This window comes from Amblyomma maculatum, chromosome 2, assembly GCF_055883805.1.
Source record: "Amblyomma maculatum isolate TAMU_Amacu chromosome 2, ASM5588380v1, whole genome shotgun sequence".
Lineage (NCBI taxonomy): Eukaryota > Metazoa > Arthropoda > Arachnida > Ixodida > Ixodidae > Amblyomma > Amblyomma maculatum.
In genome coordinates, this window is record NC_139345.1 from 176,006,264 (window position 1) to 176,022,517 (window position 16,254).

Consider the following 16,254-nt stretch of genomic DNA (forward strand, 5'->3'; position numbering starts at 1 on the left):
ATAAGACGTGACCAGTACCCCCTCCCCAAAAATAAACCATAGTCACCACCACCACCACGCAGCTTCAGCAAGAAAGTAGGATTCCCATCGTTGCTTTGTATTGGACAGTTTTTCAGAGCAAAACAAACGCTTCTTCTTATTGGTGAGTATTTTCAAATAATTATTAAACCAAGGTGATTCCCTATTACACCTCAAGTATAGTGTTCTAGAATTGAGTAGTGTGCCGTCTGCCGCCGGCGAGCTGGTCGTTTCAGCGATGACAGGAGAGAGGGCGCTGTGTGCAGGAGGAGCGCAGTGAGCGCGGAGCAGACAGCTGGGTGAACCGTCACCGCTAGTTCAATCGAACTCCGAAGGCGCGTAGCAATAAATTGTGTCGCTTTAGTTCCCACACGCTTGTCTAAATGTATTAAAAAGGTTATGTTCATGAACAAAACAACTAGTTCCCTACAAAATAAGCGGCCGTCGTCAGGGAACGGCAATACAAATACAGGCAATGTAAGATACAGATTGCCGACGAACTGACAAGCAACGGCAAGATATATTTCCTGAACGTATTGGGTACTTTATTTCTCGATCACTAGCGGGAGGTTCAATGACGAATGTCTAACGTATTTCTATGATCATGTAAATTTTTAATATTGTATGCACTGGTTTATGCGGGCTAGATTGAAGTCTTCCATCGACGCTCGCACGTACTGAAAACGCAGTGAATGGTGTTTAGGCTAGGCTAGCGTACTTTTTGCGCCACATGTAAATAGAGGTATGCGAAGATTGCTTGAAGACAGAAATTATGCCAGCGCTTACTGATGACTTTATTTAAATGTGGGCGAATACATATGAACTGGCAGTTCTACTCAAAACGAAATGAATGAATGAGAGCACATAGCAATGAACGAAACCACACAATGGACGGCGTGAAAAAAAAAAAGAAATCGCGACTTAGTGCAAGAACATGGTACAAACGTATAAAACTGTACAGAACTATATGAGAATATTAATTAACTGTACTAGGCCGTGAATAAATTAAGCTGGTAAATTTGAAAACACACAAGAGAAAGGCAGAATGATTAAATAATAAAGTCCTCAAACACGATTACTTGCACCTCCTCAGCTTTAGGTGCTTTACCTGCTCTGCTTTAGAGGTCTGCTCTTGGTTTAGCGACTTGGCATAAAAACGCAATCGCATGAGGACGTAGAACTTCACTATGTTAAGTGTCATTTAATTCTTCCTCATGAGTAGGGCAACAAAGCTTGGGAACCTCTGCGCTTTGTAAAAAAACAACGCAAATTCACGCATGCTATTTGCGTTATTCTTTCTTGAACTGAAAAAAAAAGAACAGTGAAAGACTCTTCCAGCGTGTGCACGAGCTTTGCAAGCTCCGAGGACGGATAAAGAAGACCCCCGTGGTCGAAGTTTGAGATAAATTGATTTTCTTCTTTTTGCGCCGCGCACAATTTGCTTGAAATGAGATAAGCGGAGCAGGTACTGCATTTTGACTTCTTCGTGAACTTTCTAGCGACATATCCTGCAATATACGCTACGAGACGGCTAGAACTGTGCCTAGTGACGTATCTGTGGTCATCTGAAGGAAGGGAATTCAAAGTAGCTTCGACGTCCTCGAGCCTTCCCTCGTCAACCAAACGGTCAAGCTGATCAATAGGATTTGAAAGAAGCTGGGTAGGTTTCTCGCTTGTACGGCTAATTCCAAGTAAGGCATTTACAATTTTAGCATTACAATTTCCTGTCTTTGGGGGCTTCGCTAAGGTGTAAAATGCCAGGGCATTAACTGTCACTAAAAATTGAGCCAGCGTGGGATGAAATTGCCTCACGATGCCGAAGAGGTTTTCTAGTTTGTCTTGGCTTAGTCTCGATGTGATAATATATGTAAAACCGCATTTCGCAGATAAGTAGTCAACGAGGTCGACTGTGGACTGCAAAGTTACCCGAAAGCCTTCCGCGGTGCTGTTGCTTAGGAAACCGTGCTTTCAGTCAACCGCATGCTTCTGCCATTCAGTGATGAAAGAAAGAAACTCTTTCAAAAAAGCAATGTCACAAGAGTCCTGTCTCAGGGCTGAAGTGGGGACATGTGACGTCATGATTTTCACTAGCTTTGACATTCTTAGAATGAACGCTTCCGTTTCATGTGCCGATCTCCCAAATATCCTTTTGATCTCTTTACGAGACGGACGAAACTGTGACTGTGCTCTCTGCAAACATGTGTTTTTCTGCTTAGCCAATCATCTCTGTTCGCTCAACAACGCGCCATAGTACAACAGCCAGAGAAGCAACGCGATGCAACAAAATTCACGCAGGAAACGACCCGTAGAAGCAGACGCCCCAAGCGTTTCCTCTGCGGCGCGCGCGCTTGTGATGCGCTCCTACGGCTGACAGCGCCACCTACGCTTTTCATCGCTCCGGCGACCACGTCGCTGCCATTGCCGCGCGCCGAAGACGGCACACTTCCCAATTCTAGAACACTATACCTCAAGGACCTCAGTGGCATAAAAACGTTAGTGAGACGTTCAACGGCACCTGTTGTATCCCACACAAGTTTCGGTTTCGTTTCCATACACCAGTGCTATCATCATCAGCACACACTCACACTCTGAGATAAATAAACAGTCTACCCTGAGCTGCGGTCTGCGCCTGTTCGTTCCCTCCGTCCGGATACCGGACACCACAAAATGGCGACGAGGATTCAAGCATAGTTTTTCGTTCCGAAAACTGTACATTCGCCAACATGTCGGGCGGATCTTACCCGCCGCCCCCCCCCCCCCGTTCCTGCCTACGCCAGGCGAACCTGCAGTATCTTGGCAACAGTGGAAGCTGGTCTTCCTGAACTTCCTGGAAGCGGTGGGAGGCGACGAGCTACAGCCCAAGCGTTGCAAGGCAATACTTCTGAACTGCCTCGGAATCGAAGGCCAATGTGTGTACCACAGCCTCGACGCAACAAGGAGCACTGCAGATGCTTGGGCCACGTCAAGTGCTCACGTGTCACGTCACGTGCTCACGAAGACCCCTTCAATGCTGCTGTCGCAACGCTGGATGTCCCCTTCGCAACAGCAACCAACGACCTGGTGGAACGTCACCGGTTCCGTCAGGGCAAGCAACTACCCGGTGAGAATTTTCAAGCCTACGTAAACGGTCTACGAGAACTTTCCGCCACGTGCAATTTCGGAACTGCAGCTGACAGCATGATCCGTGACCAATTACTTGAGGGAACAACTTCGCAAAAGATACGAGAGCGCTTACTTTACGAGGGATCGTCTCTCACTCTTCAACGCGCAGTTGACATTGGAAAGCAGATCGAGCAGGCAGAAAGGCAATTAGAAGAATTCAACGTCAGCGCTCCTGTGAACCGCGTGCGAGAAACAAAAACGGAATCATTCGACCCCTCGCATGGCACGTGCTACCGCTGTGGTTCGGCTTCCCATCTAGCAAATTTCTCTGCATGCCCAGCAAAAGCCAAACACTGCCGCAACTGTGGAAAGATTGGACATTTTGCAAGCGTCTGCAGGACAAAGAAAAAGAAAACGGCTAAAAGAAGAGCACCGTGCCCGAAAGCAGAGACAGCCAACGCCATTACAATCTTAAACGTCAACGATAAAGATGGGCAACCGAAAGAAATTCGTGCCACAGTTACGATAGGGCGACGTCCTTTCTCTCTTTGTTGACACTGGGGCTACAGTCTCTCTGCTGAGCGAAGAACATTACCGCAGATTCTTCGCGGATGTCTATGCGTTGTGCTCGCCTGTTGTCACCCTCCACAACTACTCCGGAGAAAAGATAAACATCATCGGATGCTTTCTGGACGACGTGGTTCATGGCGAAACCACCGCCGGCGTGCTGTTCCACATCACATCACATCACAGCACGTCTTTGCTGGGACTCGACGCCATACGCAGTCTGGGCATACATTGTCGGTTCAACTTTAACCTGCCGCAGCGTCGTGCACGCAGACTCTTCCCCCTCGCTCCCCGCCGAGCTGCGGGATCAGTTTTCACACCTCTTCTCGACGGGCCTCGGGCTCGTAAAGAACTTCGTGCACCACATCCAGCGTCGATCGTCCGTGCCGCCGGTTTCTGCAAAACTGCGGCGCCTGCCCTCGATTCTGCGAGAGGAAGTTTCCGAGGAGCTACGCCGTCTGCAGTCGCAGGGGGTAATAGAACCCGTGTCTGCGTCGGAATGGGTCTCCCCCATAGTCGTCGTGCGAAAGAAAGATGGCTCGCTTCGGTTGTGCGTGGACCTCCGCGAGGCTAACAAAGCCGTCATCGCCGACGCGTTTCCTCTCCCGCACACGGAAGAACTGCTGCCTCAACTAGCAGGTGGGACGTGTTTTTCGAAGCTTGACTTGGCGTCTGCGTACCACCAAGTTGAACTTACACCGGAGAGTCGTGACCTAACAACTTTTATCACGCATGATGGGTTGTTTCGATTCAAAAGAGTATGTTTTGGTCTGGCTTCGGCTCCTGCGGCTTTTCAGAGAATGATGCAACTGTTGTGGAAGGACTTCAAGGGTGTGCTCGGTTACATTGATGACATAATCGTCTGGGGAAGGACACGCCAGGAGCGTAACAAAATTTTGAAGCAGGTACTTGAACGTATAAGCGCTTCAGGATTGAAGCTAAATGATAAATGTCTTTTCGCGGTTCCTGAGCTGCACTTTTTGGGACATGTCGTTAGTGGGAAAGGTTTGTGCCCATTGCCTTCCAAAGTAGACGCTGTTGTGAAAGCGCCTGCCCCTCATGATCTCTCAACATTGCGTTCTTTCTTGGGACTGGTAGGGTACTACTCCCGTTTTATTCCCCGATTTGCTGATTTGGTCGAACCGTTGAGAAAGCTTTTGAGGTCAAATCAAAAGTTTGATTGGAATGAGGAAGCTCAACGCAGTTTTGATCTCGTCAAAAGTTCCTTATCAGCTAGTCCCGTCATACAGATGTTCAACCCAGAGTTAGATGTAATCGTCACCACAGATGCTTCGGAAAAGGGCGTGGTTGCTGTGCTTCAGCAACGAGATGGTGAAGAAATCCGCACCGTTGCATTTGCATCGAGAACCTTGACCGCGGCGGAACGAAGATATTCCGTGGGTGAACGAGAGGCTTTGGCATGTCTGTTTGCATACGAGCATTGGCATGTCTACCTTTGGGGAAGAAGATTTGTGTTGCGCGCAGATCATCAGGCTTTGGTAACTTTGCTTTCGTCAGCTGGCGCAGGACGTCGGCCTCTTCGATTATCCAGATGGTCTGCTCACTTACTGTACTACAACTTTTCGATCGAGTATCAGAAAGGGTCTCAAAACGTAATTGCAGATGCACTTTCACGCCTGCCTATTGAAAGCGCTTCAAATCAAACCGTAGACGAAGAAATAGTCTCGGTCATGTCATCATCCGTGACAAAAGAGCAGCTGCAGCTTGCTACCGCTGCAGACGAACTATTGCAAAAGGTTGTGGGCTATGTCACAAAAGAGTGGCCGCCGAAAACGTTCGTGGCACCTGATGTGTTTCCTTACTTTGACGTGACGTGCGAGAGGAACTGTCTCAGGTGGATGGCTTGTTAATCCGAGGGGAAAAACTTGTACTCCCCGATGTGCTGAAGGCTACGCTTGTCAGCTTCGCACACGAAAACCACCCTGGCATGGTAAGGACTAAGCAAAGGCTGCGTGACCTCTATTGGTGGCCTCGAATGGACAAACAATTTGAGGAAGCTATAAGTCACTGTCACATTTGTCAGACACTAGACAAGCCTGCTAAACTATCTTTCGCGCCTTTGCAACCTGTGGGATTCCCAGACAAGCCATGGCAAAAGCTCGCGATGGACATTGTAGGCCCTCTTGAATGGGCACTTTCCAACTGTCGATACATAATAACCCTGATTGATTACCGCTCGAAGTGGCCTGAAGTTGCATTTTCACCGACAGTAACGTCGCATACTGTTGTTGAGTTCCTGCAGGGAGTATTCAGCAGCGAGGGTTTCCCGGACGAAATTGTAACTGACAACGGACCGCAGTTCAAGTCACAAATGTTCGAGGAATTCTTGCGCGAGAGGAGCATTATGCATCGTTGCTCTTCAGTGTACTGCCCTCAGGGAAACGGTGCAATAGAAAGATTCAACAGGGTGCTCAAAGATTGGATACAAATGGCGAGATTGGAAAAACGCCCGTTAAAACTTCCTTGCTTGACTACCTCGGTACATATAGATCAACTCCGCACGCGACGACTGGCTTGTCACCTGCGAAGCTCCTACATGGTCGTCAACCCAGAACACGGCTCAGTATTGCTGGAATGCCCTCTGGGAGCGACGTACACTCTAATGCTGTATTGAAGCCCGTTCGCGAGAGGGTGCAAGCTAAGCAGTCGTACGCCCAACAGTATACGGATATGAGACGCGGTGCTAGGGCCCCAACATTTCGAAACGATGACCTCGTTCGAGTAAGGATTCCCAAAGCTGGATGCAAGGCATCGCTTTCATACATGGGTCCATTTAAAGTAGTCAGAAAAAGAGGCCGGAATTCATTTCTCCTAAGTGACGGCCGCATCTGGAATGCATCTAAATTATCTCGCGTACCAGAAAACAGCTCTGACTCTACACCGTCCTGGGCACTGCTTCCAGACAAGGATCCAACTACTTCTGAAGATCGCGCGGAACCAGCACTAGCTGAAACGACATCTGAACCGCAGTCTCCAGTGGTTGAAGCAAGTTCAACTCCTCCGCACAGCAACGAAGTGCAAGAGACCGTCACCCACCTGACAGACTTCAATACTGACTTTACTGTTTCTGCCCTTCTGTATACTGTGCTTTTACGTGTGTTTCGTGTTTTTCTTTTTAAGCGGGAGGTGATGTTGTATCCCGCACAAGTTTCAATTTCGTTTCCATACACCAGTGCTATCATCATCAGCACATTTTCTCTCTCTCTTCTTTCGAGCTCACACGCTCACACTCTGACGTAAATAAACAGTCTACCCTGAGCTGCGGTCTGCGCCTGTTCGTTCCCTCCGTCCGGATACCGGACACCACAGCACCCTTAAACAATTCCCAGTTAGTTTGAACAGAACGTTATGGAAACCCTGGTAAGTACTCGTCTAGAAGACAACGGCAAGTATATATTGCTGTTTATATTTTGCTGGTAACGCTGCCAGGTGGTTTTGGCTGCAGGCAATTTCCTCTTTTGTTCTACTGTGTTCTAGCTTTTTTTTTCGAAAACAGTTATGTCTAATATACCCTCGGTTAAATGAGCTCTCTCATACAGATTCATATCGTCGTTTTAGAGTATTTTGGAAGATAATCCCTCCTCTCGTTCCTTGTTTACCACCTCCCTTTGTGTGCGCCGCAAACTGCGCATATGCATTCACTCATCTACAGCACATTATTGTAACGATAATGAAACTGGCAGAAAAGTAAATTTGCGCGCAAACATTTGTTGCGGAATAGAGTTACCGGCATATTACAAGAAGCATAACGCAAGAGTTCGGTGCAAAGTGACATGACACGTAGCAGCCGTGTAATGTGCCTAATGTGTAATGGCCGGACTTCGGGCAACCACTTCCTTATGGGGCTTTCATTCCTGGGACGTTTTTGTTGAGGCTTCTGCGGATATCTTTTCCGCGAACGTTCTTGCCTACACTCACGCCTGATACCAGAGCTTTCGGGATAGAAATGAATAAATGAAAGTGACTTGACAACATTCCGAAATGCCTTTTTTTTACTACAGACTGTTAGCGGTTTCAGAGATACCAGCCATTCTGAGTTCTGTTATTGGCACCAATGCAACGGAAGCTCTAGAAGTAGCAGAAACAGAACGATCGCGCGACTCCTAGCACGCCATCTCAATCTTTACCTATCATCATCATCATCTTCATCATCATCAGCCTGATTATGCCCACTGCAGGGCGAAGGCCCCTCCCATATTTCTCCACTTAACCCGGTTCTGAGCTAGCTGCATCCACTTGACCCCTGCGAACTTCTTAATCTCATCCGCCCACCTAACCTTCTGCCGTCCCCTGCTACGCTTTCCTTCCCTTGGAATCCAGTTTGTTACCCTCAGCGACCATCGGTTATCCTCTCTTCGCACTACATGTCCTGCCCATGTCCATTTCTAATCCTTACCTATAGCAGGCAAGGATTAGAGAAGGGGTAGGGCAGAGTTGTTGTGATTAGCAATGACAAAATACCTATATGTTGTCCTGTACTGAGCAAATTATGAGGGGTTATGAAGGTGAAGATAGCTTGTTTGCAGGAAATACGCACTATAGGTCAGTCCCCATCTTCCAAGCCTTATCTGGGAACGCCGACGTAGGTTGGCGCGAGCTCAGCTGCCTTTCCGGTTTTGCTTATGCACTTTCTCGACAGTGCCTCGTGTACCAGGCACAACAGTGCTCATGCAGCAAACTAAACGACGTACTGAGCAACACGGTAACTACGCCTATGCCTTTGCATTCCTTATAACAAAGCGTCAAACAGTTCTCAAACAGAAACGTAAAGGCAGTTAAATAATTTTGATCAGCACTTTAAAGCGCTGAGGTCGGCTGATAGCAAAGAACTTGTTCGCCCCTTTTTTTTTTTAACCTGAAAAAGCAGCTGGTAAAATTTGGGCCCAATCCTATTACCCATGAAAAGAAAAAAAAAGATCAGTACCTTGTCTGCTGTTGTCCTTGTTGTGGTGAGGCTTATGGGAAATGAACAGTAAGACAGCAGCAATCAAGCTCAAAATACTAGGATGAAATGTAACGTTTAATAAAGAAGGAGTTAAAGACATCAAACCTACAACTCGCTTGAAACTTCCCTTCTTTAAGAATTTAAACAGACATGACAGGAGGACGAGGAGGAGGAAGATGAGGAGAAAAGGCAGGGAGGTTAACCGGTAAAGGAACTGGTTTGCTACCTTGCACCGGGGGAGAGGGGTAGGTGGGTATAAAAGTTGTGGGTGAGAGAGGGATGGGTGAAGACAGTAAAGTCACATCACAGACATGTCACATCACGTCACAGTCATATCACGTAACATAAAAAATCATAGCCTTTCGATCAGTCCTGTGCTTTTCATAAAGCGGAGCATTGCCTGGGAGGCCTTCACCGCAGACGATCGCCGTGGCCAGGTACCTAGGATCTTGATTTCAGTCAGTGGGCGTCCATCTAGACGCTCCAGCGCACGGCATAGACACTGTCTTTCCTCGCTGTATATGGTGCAATCACAAAGAATGTGGCCTATAGTCTTGTCGCACCCGCAGTTTGTACATGCAGGGTTATTTGCCATACCGCAGCTCTACAATAGCGTAAGGGGGAGAATACGCACAATACAAAGCATATTTCCCGCATATTAACAACTCCAGTTGTAAATGCGCCGTTATGTTTTGTTGGCAAAATTATGAAGTCTGGCACTCTAAACGAGACTCTCAGCGCAGGCGGGAAAAGAAACCTGAATCTGAGCAAGCAGCTTATGAAAAATTATTATCCGCAGCGAATTTATTTAGGCAATGTTTTGTCACATTGCGCTACATTTGTTTCGCACTTGAGAGAGAAAAATTCACATCAGTAGTTGAGAATAAAAAAAAGAGCTTCATAACATCTTTGCTGGAACATGCCTTGGTCGAAACCCTTTGCGACTCCGATGACATGCTAGGCGTAAAACATTAGAGCGTCAACTTCTTCGAACACGTCATTGAACACTGGAATTTTCAACTAGATAAAACTAATCAAGTGCAGTAATAACTGAAATGAAGAGCAAACACCTGCTAAATACAATAGCGTTCCTCCATTTTCTTACTCACCACTGGCTGCTTCATGCCTCCATAAAGACTATCAGCTGTCGGATCACCCGAAAGAAAGGTCGACGGACCATGGGCTGGTGGCGAGTACTGAAGGTAATGCAGTCCACACAAAACAGCGACAGTTTGTCCGATACGGGAAAGGCGGACATCGCATCTGCCCCTCACACCTCCTTCCTCTCAACGCCAGCTCTTTTATCGCTGCGGCACACGTGAGAAGGATGGGGCTGTTTCCAGATAACTTGCGTAAACGCCTCGGCGGGAGAACTCTGAGCGATATCTTCGTATTGTGACTACCTAGATAACAATTCGTACTCTTCAAGGGCAACTTACTTTTACGCCAGCGAGCTGCTAAGGAACAGCGCGGAAAGTAGGATAGGCACACTTCTGTTGTGATTCGTGAAACAGATTTCCAACGAATCCACGCATTGTTCACATTAACGTCGTGGTTAAAAGCAATATGTGTAAAAATGAAGTATTCTTGCTTCTTAAGCAAATACGAACTCAATAAGGGCTTCTAGACTAATCAAGTTTTCTAGATTTGGTCATTGCGAAACCAGACAAAATCGAAGCATTTCCGTGGCATGAGGTGATCGTTTCAAACGCAAGATATTCCCGTTTAGAGGTTAGAAACAAGCCATAAAATTTAGATCTATGCACATTTTGCTCCCCAAAAATAAGATTGTGTCGAGCCGTAGGGGCCAAGTGGTCAGGGTGCTCGACTGCTCATGTCAAGGTCGATGGATTCGATGAAGCAAAAAAAAACAACAACAACAAGGCGTCCGATTAAGGGCGATGCTATAGTATAAAGAACTCCAAGTGGCCATATTTTCAGAATCCATCTATTCTGATAATCTCCGCATAATCTGATTCTGTTTCGGATGTTAAGCCCTATAAACTGAACAAAACAGAAGTGAGATCTTGGCTTTATGAAAACTGAGTTTACTATAAGAAAGAGAAGACAGGGCAGGCAGAAAAAGCACAACCTTCTTACCTACAAGAGTGGCCGAAGAATACCTTTGGGAAGATTGAAACAAGATCCTAACTAGTGGTTCTACAAGCCGCTTCTAGTTATCAAAACGGCGGAGGTTCAGTTATCAATGCGGGAATCCAGCAGACTAGAGCCACAGAGGACGAGCAGCTCGAAATAACTCTGGTAAATTACGTCACAAAAAAAAAAATGAAAGTGAATGAGCACACATCTGCCAGCCCACGCTCTCAGGAAAGCAGGGAGCGCCCGAAGCTGGCCTCCCAGAGTTCAAACTCTTCATGCATGGAGGATGCCTTTTTTTATTCTCGTTTTTTTTGGAGACCCACATCAAAAGCAGCTGCAGCTGCTGAACCTGCGATGTGTATGGTCTCACTGGTTTCCTGCCCGTGTCGGGGGGAGAGCACATGATGCAGTAGTCTGCCCTACGCTTCGAGCCTGCGCTCTCTTTACTTTAGTGAGATAACTCCGTGCGCAGCTGTTATTTCGCGGCCCGCGTATGAGCAAGTGCGCTGGCAGTTGTGTGCAAGCGTAGTCCGGATTTCCGAGACAGCTAAGATTGGTTCCGAAAATACGTTGTTTTGAAGAATGAAATGAGCTGTTTCGAAAAGATCTACCTATATTCGGCAAGCATTGGGGGATAGGCAGTACAGATTGCCTTGACACTTTTGCTTTGAGCCGGAAGCTACAGGTGCTAGATGTATACAATCGTTTTTGCAAGCAATTATAAACTGCGGTCTAACTTTAAAAGGTCAGAATGAGACTGCGGAACAGACGTAAGGATGGCACGTGCGCTCCATTTTCCATCCATTCATTTGTCGATGGCTTTTTCACGGTGTTTGCGATAAATATTCTATGCCTATTATTCAGCCTATGTCCCGGTACTTTATTTCCTCGCTGGCTTTGTTTTGTCTTGAGGAGAAAGAAAATAATGGCAAACTTGGTCTTCATTATTCGGCGGGAAGCTGCCGTAGTGAGACAATTCGTATTAAGTGAACGCACTAGGTGTATGTAGGTATGACCATTTTGAGTGTAGTTAATGTGTACCTTATTTTCACCTACGCAAGCAATCAAGAGGGAGTTTTGCGCCTTCACAAATACCTCTCCTAACCATTCAACACTCGACCATTCTCCCCGTCGAGGTACCCCGAGCCCTGTCCTTATCTATCAATGGCGTAGCAATCAGCGCCTGTTTTCACAGCTATTGGCCTCTATGGCCTTAATTGAACTGTTTCAAGTGGTGGTACGGATCGATTAGAGTAGGCCAAGAAACAATTAAGAGCACGAGACCAAAATGTTGCTGGATAGGCGCTAGTCGCAGCTAATAATTCGACTTAGCTACGCGCCCTATTATAATATGAAACATGGCTGAAAAGCATGGCTCAGAAAACACAGTGATGCTTTCAATGTAGATTCATCACCTCACCTTTTTGAACATTGCATGAAATGTAACATAAGTGAGCGGTAATTTTAAATAACACCCATGCCATTCAAGGAAGTCGACAGTAAGTTAATTTAATAGAAGTGTAATTTATTTATTTGTGTTGTAGCCCTCGGACTTCCACTGAGCAGAAAAGTTATCGTCCATCAGCTTGGAGTTCTCTATGTCCTTGAAAAAGTAAGATATGTATGGCTTCGACGCGACTGGGCTTCGATCCCCAGGAGGCCGGAATGGATCGGCTTCGCTACCCACCGCGCGCAAGAACCAGACAATCGTCGCCTTTTCTCCTTCCGACAAATACAGAAAAACCCCATACAAGCAGGTTGACGCCTTTATTAGAAGTTTCGCGCACTCATTAAAAAAATTGTGTCAATTCATTCAATTTATCACTTCCTCCTTGGTCCTTGAATACAGCTTGCAGAGAGAATAAACTTAAATTGTTCATGCAATTGAGTCGTTGGCTTTCCTTAGTCCAGAATTCCAATGGCTCCGGCTGCGACCCGGGCCCGGTGAGCAGATTGCGCTGCAAGACGTCCTAAAAGAATATAGTACATCCGCCTTGTTCTTCTTACTTGCTAAATGACAATGTAAACTGCACAGACAAAGCTTGATTTCTGTCGTATGCAGATGATAAGACCGTTTCTATTGCAGGCAACTTGGGCACAGATATATGGACAAGAAAGAACAACATAATTGTTCACAAATAAACCCTAAGGAAACTCGATTGACTTTGTACATACCGAAAGGGAAAATGACCAAGAAGACGAATCTCGTTATGAGTTCTCAGCAGTTGATATTGTGGATTTAGTTACTATCATTGAAGTACATTTCTGAAGGAACCTCACCTGGAAATAACATGTTGATCACCTCCAGTTCAAATTCTCACCTACCATTTGTGCCAATAGACGCATGCGACGCATGAGACTAAACCAGAGGTTAATCTGTACAGTGCCTTCGTACCACTGGAATCTTGAGTACACAATTGAAACTGAATACACAATTACTCAAGCACAATTTGCTGCCGAAACGAGCCGTGCAGTATTAAGCAGATGTCACTTATACTTATTCCATAAAGCTCCCTTTCCTCAACTATAAAGATTTTCTAGTGTTTTGTTTGTACAATTACAGGTTGCTGCATTATAAACATTTCGTTAAGTTTAGTATTGATTATGCAATTCTCCTCGCAAAACTGAAAGTGGCCGTCAAGCTAAACACGGAGAAATGTGGCCCGTGTCTACCTCGAGAACTTCGTACGACAAACACTCTTTGTCTTACAGGCTGACTTCACCACTGAATTTTTTTTTTAAATTAAACGCATTGATCCTTATTTTAGCCAGAAATACCCCCTGACACATTTTCCAATTTCATTTTACATTTTCCACATTAGCCTTTTTCTTCTATGCTTGACCGCCATCTCTCTCTCTGTCCAGCCATTTATTAAGAATCCTATCCTTTCAGCACCCTTGCGTTCCGACTCCAGCACACTACTTCTAGGCCGCCCAAGCACAATCGTGCGGCTTATAAGGCGGGACGTTCTATCTATGTCGGATGGCCGTTCACATACGACTGTATGCTGAATAGTATGTGTGATATATCGAGGAACAAATTAAGGGACTAATAATTAGGCCAGTATTATATTTGATATAAGAAAACAACGATTCGCAAGGAGAGTTAGCAAACGGGAGCTGTATAAACTCCCGAAATATAACTATTAACGTCGGAGATGAAGTGTGAAGAAAATATTTTTCTCCATTTGTACTGAATGACATCGGCACCTATTGGCAACAAGAAAAAAATTAAGTGGCGAAGAATCACGATCCACCCTTAGTGATACGAAGTGACAGTTTTATCCATACCTCTTTAATACGACCAGAAATGTCATCTTTTATCGACTCCCGTCTGGTGCTCTCCTTGTGAATTTTCGTTCGTGTACATGTATTTTTCTACTGGCCCATCCTTTAATTCGTGCCTCTAGTATTCCCTAAATATTCATCATCATGCAGTTGTGAGCAACCACGTTACGCGAGAGACTTCCCGACATCGGATGCAACGCCCCGTTTCGGCCAAGGACTGCGAACGTGCAGCAGCGTGCTGCACTCGAGATGCAAGTATCCCGAAGGATTCGTTTCTTCTGACACTCTCCCATCTCAAAGAAGCTGCATTCGTGGTTTCTGGCCTTTTGCCTGCACCACGAAAATTGCTGTTGTTGCCAGCGCGTCCCCCTGACGTCACGGGCTGGCGATGCCTACACAAGCGAGCTGCCACTAACGCCATCAGTGGCGCACTCTAGTATCCGCTTTGCAGAGTAGCACTTTCACCATGACTGAACGCGACGGTCGGTATCATTCGATCTCGGCACCATGGCCGGGTATGGATAATACAGGAGACTCGGCTTTCATTTTTAATAGCGCAGCTCGTATGCACCTTTCAGCGGTTGAGGAGCGTCGCCGTTGTTGGTGTAACTGCGCAAAAGAGAGCCACGAACCGAACAGAATTTCTCAGACGAGAGAAAAAAAAAAAAAAGGAGGCCCTTGTAAGTGCACATGCACACACGCATCTCAAATGATTTGCCTCGAATACGTCGCAAAAACGCTTGAATATCTGCACTCAAATTTCGTGTCAGGAAGTATCGTAATCTTTGTTAGATTTTTTTTTTTCTGAATAAAGACGTGCGTGGTATCTGAGAGCGAATCTCTCAGGCGCAGGAGTTTTTTTCCTTTGCTCAAAAATGCGAGCACACTTTTGAAAAACAGCCGCTTAATGTGAGAAATGCGAAACTAATGCAGGGCGTCAATCCTTTTTCGCAAAGCAGGGGCATGATAATGAGTGAGATTTGGCCAGTCACGGCTGATCGCCTAAGCAGAAATATGGTCGGTAAGCATTGTCGTTCCTCCTATCTAGGCCAATGTTAAAACACCAAAGCTTCAAATGTCACATAGCCAGGATGAATGGAACGCGAAGTTGCGTCTTATCAAAAAGCAATAAAAGATTACTTTCGCACAAACGAAGCTGTGGGTATGACAGCTAATTATACCTCATCTCAAAGCAGCTTTTGAGTTGCGGATCTCGATGTTTTAGGGTGAACTGCTTTTTTAGCTCGCCTGACAACTGTGTACCTGCACTTTTCGGTCACTGACAGTCTGGGCGCGTATCTTACCAACCTCTGACAACTGTTTTAATTTGTGGTGAGCTCGCAATAAAAAGTCTGAAATTCTTTGAACCACGACAACGAACTGCGGGCTGGCGCGAAAGACAGTCGAAGTGAACAGGGAAAGGGAAGCTTACAGTTGACAATCAAGGTATAAATGGCGGAGCGTTACAAGTGATTATTTTAACGATTCGGGGATTTTTAAGGTCTAGAAGGGGCGTCATCGGCACGCCATTATGGCAGATTTAAAAGAGCTACAGTTAAACGAACCTGGGTGGTATCGTTTGTGCAGGATGAGTATTAATTAAAAGAACTTCATTAAAGTGCCTATGCGATATTGTTTGTGTACAATAAGAACTAGTTAAAAAAAAAAGAATTTCTGTAAAGTGCCTAGGTGGTGTCATGTCTGTAGAAGAGGTAATAAATATGCCTAACGAAAAAAGGTTAATCGCTATCTCACACAAATAAGCAGAAGTAAAGGTAATCATAAGAATTATTCCCTTTCCACTGCAACGCTTTTTCCCCTACCAAGCGAACCAGGTTTACTTTAAAAATACGTAATAAAATTATCATTGAAGAGAGCGCTTTGAAGTAGCTGCCAATAATATACAAAGAAGAAGGAAGATGACTGCACTAATAGGCCCATTTGTCTTGGAAATATGTACTGTACTCTGATTTTGACTCAATCTTTATCTAGCCCTCTCGATAATTTTGATTCAGAGCACATTTGTAGTATGCTATACAGCGTGCTATAGACAGCTTATCCTTTATTTCGGAGAATGAGCGTAAATTGCTGCCTTGTATTCGACATTAAACCAAACAACTAAGGCCTAAATAAAAATATTGCCACCTGGTGTCCCCATGTTCTTGCTGCGCCTGAAAGAAGAGGACACTGAAGTTGACTCTCGCGTGCTGTGT

General features: G+C 45.8%; 1 protein-coding gene across 2 annotated transcripts in view; it reads right to left on the reverse strand.

Moving 5' to 3' along the window:
• Nucleotides 1-16,254, reverse strand: part of LOC146200490 (4-vinylphenol methyltransferase 1-like) — a 60,702-nt gene that overhangs the window by 23,353 nt on the left and 21,095 nt on the right. Inside the window, exon 1 of one of the 2 annotated variants that reach the window (XM_084592950.1) lies at nucleotides 9,763-9,915. The exons of the other annotated variant lie outside the window; for it this stretch is intronic. The gene's annotated coding sequence lies outside the window, so the exon portion shown is untranslated. Of the gene's footprint in view, nucleotides 1-9,762; nucleotides 9,916-16,254 lie in introns of those variants that run through there. 2 annotated transcript variants of the gene reach the window in all.